Genomic DNA, 7,098 nt, shown 5'->3' with positions numbered 1-7,098 from the left:
ACTGCTGTTACATATCGTGATGCACCTTAAACTACCATCAACAGGAAAGGCTAGTAATATACTACTTACACTGCTGTTATACATCGTGATGCACCTTAAACTACCATCAACAGGAAAGGCTAGTAATATACTACTTACACTGCTGTTATACATCGTGATGCACCTTAAACTACCATCAACAGGAAAGGCTTGTTATATACTACTTATACTGTTGTTGTATATGGTGGTGCACTTTAAACTACTATCAACAGGAAAGGCTATTAATATACTACTTACACTGCTGTTATACATCGTGATGCACCTTAAACTACCATCAACAGGAAAGGCTAGTAATATACTACTTACACTGCTGTTATACATCGTGATGCACCTTAAACTACTATCAACAGGAAAGGCTAGTAATCACGATATATAACAGCAGTGTAACTAGTATATGTAGTTTAAGGTGCAAGTAGTTTAAGGTGCACAACCATATACAACAACAGTATAAGTAGTATATAACAAGCCTTTCCTGTTGATGGTAGTTTAAGGTGCACCACCATATACAACAGCAGTATAAGTAGTATATAACTAGCCTTTCCTGTTGATGGTAGTTTAAGGTGCACCACGCTGTACAACAGAAGTGCAAGTAGTATATTACTAACCTTTCCTGTTGATAGTAGTTTAAAGAGTATCGCGATGTCTATCAGCAGTGTAATTAGTATATAATTAACTTTCCTTATTGATAGTAGTTTAACGCCAACCGCTCTGTGTATCAGCAATGTAATTAGTAGACGTTTAACTTTCGGTATGAATTAATAGTTTAAAAAAATATGGCTTTAAGATAGTGAGTCATATGTCGATATAAATACTTTATTTTGCATTTTTCTATTATTTATGGCCTTTAGCAAAGCAATTTTAAATACTGTATATTTATTCAATTATTCTCTCTCTCTCATTCTCTGGAAACATAATCATTACTTTTGTGCTGCCATCTATTGAGAAGCAAGTAAAGAAAGTGAAAATTAGATTTTGTTAGTGCACGATGGAATTCGAGCTCAGATAATATATCCGTTTTCGTATTTATTAGTTCTTTCAAATGAAGAAGCCAGACATTTTGGAAAAGAAACAGACTCTATAACTAACGAAATATTGGCTACAGTAGTCATAATACAAAATATTGTTTAGTGCATACATAAACATTGGTCTTTTGCGGAGATAAAACAAAAACAGGTAACCAGATACATTTTTTTTTACGTTCTCAGTGTCGCGTGAACGTTATGTACATTCATGGACTAGGGGTAATGTCATTTATCGTGTAACTTGAGCCGTTTGGTATTTATCTTAAACAACAATATTCATTTCATTAGCTTCGAAATGAAGAAAAAATATGCATGCAAGTTAACAAAACCTCCCGCAAATTTATAAAAATAAATTAATTTTACAAGGCCTTATTATATATATCGTGTTAGTCTCATAACCGGTAGGGTTAGTCTAACATTTTGGTTGAATGGAAAATAAAATTATCCCAACAGAAAAATGGTACCAATGGTAACAACAGCATAGCAATAAACTTCTCGTGTTGGAGCAATTCAAAGCTAAAACTTATGCATGAATTTTCTTGGATCTATGATGTATATAACTGTTAAACAAGTAGATTTAAATGTCACCTAAAACAAAAAGTTATTTTTTTATTGTTAACTATAACGAAATAACTAGTTTTCGGAACAATATTATTTTTTATTGTTAACTATAACGAAATAACTAGTTTTCGGAACAATATTATTTTTTTATTGTTAACTATAACGAAATAACTAGTTTTCGATATTATTTATTTTTTTATTGTTAACTATAACGAAATAACTAGCTTCCGATATTCTATATTTTCAGAAGGACTATTGATATTTATTTATTTATTCTACACGACGTTTCGGCTTTCGCTTTTTTCAAAAATCTTTGGACATCTTATTGACAGTAGTGTATCACACGGTATAACATCAATGTAAGTAGTATATCACTAGCTTTCTTTATTGATAATGGTTTAAGGTGTATCACACTGTATAACAGCAGTGTAAGTAGTATATCACTAGCTTTATATCATAAACATAGTCATAGACCTTCGAAAAAGGCGTAAACCGAAACATCGAGTTGAATAAAGAAACATTTATCTAAAGTTGTGTGTCGTTTTCCTTGAAAATGGTTTCCTTCTTCCAGTCAACACTGAAAGTTTTAAAACAATGATAAAGACCATATATAAATATCTTACCCAAGATTATTAAATCATACTTTAGCGTTTGAATAAGTGGAATATACAAGCTTTTCCAGCAGAACCTCATACTAATATTATTTGTTCCTACTTCCCCATTCAGTTGCTCGTTATAAAGCTTGAGGACTTATAACTTAAAATTCAAAACTAATAGTAACGCTGTTGCTCGTGACAGATACGTGTGTTTACCAGTTGCGTAGTCAAACCGTTAAAGTTTCCCGGATATCATCAGAACATGTTCACATTGCAGACAGCACTTAGGTCTGGTCTCTGTGTAGGCATGTATACGGTACATGCCTGAGTCTGTGGCCAAAAGTATGCATCATGTTGTGGCACTACATTGTATTTAATTACATAAAAAAGCAGTAATTTATAAACAACAAGATGAATGTCATATGACAAGAAATAATGATTTTTTTTCTCAAAATTATATCTAAATAAATGTTTCATGAACATGTTTTCTAAAATTAATTATAATCTAGTAACAATATATGTATAGAGAATGACTATCCTATTTCTATATATATATATAAAACGGACGATTCGCTACTTTGGACATATATTTAGATTTGAGGGTAGGTTGGTAGAGATCGTGATAAAATCGAATGGTGTTTACGCGCGGTCTCCGTTTGGTATTGCTGATGCACAAGAATCATAATTTCCCATTACGTTTGCTTAGTTGTCAAGGAGACACAATTACGCAACATCTCTAAATTTTGTCCAATCGGAACACCCTACAATAACCCGTATGTTTTACCCGCAGCACATTTCAATTTTGAAAATGCCCAAATTAAAGCGCGCTTTTTTTTTTCAGCTCAGCAGGATAGCAAAGCCAAAACTAGGAAGACAGTCCAAAGAGAGACCCCGAAATTCATAATTAAATTCACTGCCTTTGCCATTACAATTAATAATTTGTAGGGTCAAACAGTTGACCAAGTCTTTGAGAATCAGTTTTTCGCATGTATCAATCTATAAAAATTTATCCAGAAGAACACTTGAAAATAACTTTAAAATATACAGAAGTCAAAATGCTAATCAAGCAATACTTAAAAGAGATGACCATATATATATATGGCTGGAAGACAAACTTGCTTGTCGCGGCAGAAAGCCCCGTCGTTTGATGCATGTTGATTGGTACCGCAACGGCCAAGATATCGGCGTGACAGACGACTTTTCGCCTTTATATAGTAGATTAGCCTGGTTACCCATTCTACGCACAGGGTGAGTTTTATCTTTCAAACTAAATCACATACTTGATAATTGATTTACGTAATAACTCTCGCATCCATCAGTTCGTTGATAATTTGTTCCCCTTATTCACCACCCTTACTGCAACAAACTAATTTATTTTTTCAGTTCCTTTATAAATCAAGAATTCATCATTGCTCATTTAACCCTTAGCAGGACACGCGCAAATTCAGTTTCGATGCTAAGGAAGGCAATATAGGTGGATGCCCAAGGCGCAAAAAATTCGGGAGATTTCTGTAGGGCAACTTACACTTTTGCCGACCTTGGCTACGACACCGATTCTTACATTAAAATATTTCCTATTAGGACTTTTTTCGTTTTATTCCTGGTGTAAGAGCCTTCAAATTATATTGGGTATTCTTTCTTAGACCCAGATTGTGGTTACATGAAGAACTGTGCAGAGTTTTCAGGATACAGGAACTCATGGAAAATCTGATATCAGTAACTAAAGTTGAGGCTTTCTAAAAAAATAAAGAAAACAACTTTTGTTCATTATGTCCATTAAATAAGGAATCAAACTCGTTAAAAGAAATTTACAACGACAATTCCAAGTGTTTTAGATTAAAATGGAGTTATCATTATTTTATCTTAATTATTTTTTTTCAAAATAATCGATAAATATACGCAAACATTGTTATGTGAAAAAACAGTTCACGTACTTTCGCAATGCAGGGTACATATCAACACAATTCTAAGTCACACTAAACAGGCCAGACTGTGTCTGACTGTTAATCTAAGGATCCATGGTTCGCGTCTCGTTGCGTAAAATCGCGTTCCGCACTTTGGGGCTGTGAGTTACGATATACAATTTACGGTCAAATCCCACAAATCGGTTAGGGTAGCCCGAAAGATGATGATCAGTGTGTTAGACTGGCTGCCTTCCTTCCCTCTAATCTATTGGTTTAAAATTAGGGACGCTAGCTTAGGTAATCTTTGTGTAGAATTTCGCGAGTATTAGAAAGAAGACAAGCTAACACAAAATATAATAATGGATATGTTTGCTGGCTCCGATGAACAGAAAAAGAATGGCTGAAATATTCTTATGTTATACATTTTTTTGTTACTCAGTAGAATCTATTACAAAATAACTTGAGCGATATTAAAGTAGGAGATAACGACAGTTAAATCATTTTTTGAGCCAATCAATTATGAAAACAACTCCAACTGCATTCGATGTTTGCTTTACTGATGTATCGGTCGCGAGTTTAATTTACTTATCTAAACATCGTACCTTTAATTTAATGATGAAATATAATATATGAAACTTGCTGATATAAATATAATTTGTTTAACTTTCCAATTTGTAGGGTTTTATAAAGGAAAACAAGTAATAAACATAAGAGACGGATATAGCGGAATAAGCACATAAACCAACGGAAAGACGTATAAATTAGCTTAGATGAAACTCGTCAACTTTCAGAGGCTTATGATAACGGAAGACAATTAGACCTAGTTCATTTTTTGAAAGAAGACACTGTAATATTTTAAAAGAATTATTCATTTATAAGTGGTAAGCATCATACAAGAACTTTATGATGTCTTCTCTCATCTTAAGTTTTCTATAATGACTGGTTCTACGATTAGTTATTAATTAGCATGAGAGTACAGGCTATTGCCAAATCCTTTTTCCATCGCGAAACAAAATTCTCGAAAATGAATTTAATATTCTTACAAAAAATATAACCGCACTTGTAAAATTAGAACTTCTGCTGTGTTTCCCTAAAAAATATGGTCTCGTATATTCATTGTTAAGATTTGTTGGTGTAAATAAGTCTATAGTAAATGCATTATGTTTTAAAGCCAGGGAGTTATCGCTGCTCGAGAAGATTAATCCTTACCATTTGACCCGAAGAAAACGGGGCCCGGTTGACTTCATGGCCAAATGAGGCATATCGACAAAAGAGCACAGAGAAGATCTCACAAGTGTCTTCCGAAATTAGAAATGATAGCCACTTGGAGGCCTAAAGCTAACTGTAGCAACATTTCTTATTCGTTGTCGACTTTATATACTGTTAACACAACCGGTTGTATTGTCGAGACATAACTTACTTTAATCATCATTGTAGAACCAAAGTCAGGTATGGTAGACAATTTGTAATAATGTCAAACAACAAAAAAGTCAATAAGTTAGTTAGTATTTGTAGTTTTCTGATAATATTTTTCACGCTTTATTATATTTCACTTTTATTTTTGTTTCTTTCTTAGAAGTTGTATTTCTGTGCTTATATTTTTAACTGTATCGGGATTTGTGAGTAGAAACACCTCAAATATTGCATATCTCGTAAGCTCAAATTGCATTCAGATATATTTTAATTAATGATTTTTTTTCTCATTGGGTTCTAACCTTTACAAGAAATAAAACACAAAGGTAGAATTCGCCATCTCATACAACTATATCTAATACATTCTTTAGAAGGACTGTAAACAATGTTTGTTCTTATCCTTCTCATTTTCCTCCACAAAATTACGACGCAAACATATATTTCTAAATTGAAGATGGAAAACCAAATCTAAGAATATAACTTAAGGATATACGAAGTGCAGGATTAGATAGACAGAATAAAGTTTCAATTCCTAATCCCTTTTTTAAGCAACATTTAAAGCTGCTTGCGTAGCTTCTCTGGTTTATCTATAACACTACCTTTGTCGAATCTATCAAAACTAAATTGAATACATGTGCATAGCACCACATGTGGACGTTTGTATCCACGGCAGAAGAGAGCTTTGCCTGAAAGCTACTTTACTATCCACGGAAAGCTGCTACTGCATCTGTGCTGTTTGAAACACACTTGTTTATAGCAATGTTGTAATCTCCAAGTACGCTTTTTACTTGATCAGACAGTCCTTGTCCACTACCACTGTGGCCGTGGGAGGGAATGAGAGCTAGCAGTCTTTTAATTACTTTCTTACCAAGCACATACCGGACTACCACAGCACACTGTTCAGTTATAGTTATATCTTCAAAACATAAAGCTATGAGGTAAGAGTCAGGAGAGAAGTATGGTGCTGTAACTTGTATGTACGCCTATGCAGCACGCAGGTCAGTTCATTCATGCATGTACAGATCTACACAAGTATATAGGCTTATATGTTGAATGTTACTGTGAATTCTCGTCTATTGGGTATGCAGAATTCTAAAAACAGACTAGTAGTTTACAAAATACGACACGTTTACCCATTTAAAACACTTCACTCAAGAGGCTATGAATGTGTTTTACATTTACCTGTGGCAAGGCCTGCGAGAAGGTATGTAAAAATTGGCAGTATGTTATAGGTCTAAATGCATTCAGTGTTTATTATAGCGTTCTACATCATTTTGGTCATTCGAGATAGATAAAGGACACTGGTTTTAATATACGAACAAAGTTTAAATATTATTGAGTGTAAAATTATAAAATTTGCGGGGACACCACTGCTCGAGTTCTAGGGGGCCCATCGGGATTTCGCCCATTTCCCCTGTGGCCAGTCCGCCACTGATCCTGCTCGAATTGATTGCTATCTATTAAGTCAAACTGTCGTATCCCAACTACTCAACAGTAACTGAGCAGTGTCCGGGTCGTCCTGGTCCATCGGAGAGGACAAAAAGGGCTGTCAAGAGGAGCATC

The sequence above is a fragment of the Limulus polyphemus genome, unplaced genomic scaffold (genome assembly GCF_000517525.1).
Source record: "Limulus polyphemus unplaced genomic scaffold, Limulus_polyphemus-2.1.2 Scaffold654, whole genome shotgun sequence".
Classification (NCBI taxonomy): domain Eukaryota; kingdom Metazoa; phylum Arthropoda; class Merostomata; order Xiphosura; family Limulidae; genus Limulus; species Limulus polyphemus.
Note: the sequence above shows the minus strand (reverse complement) of the source record.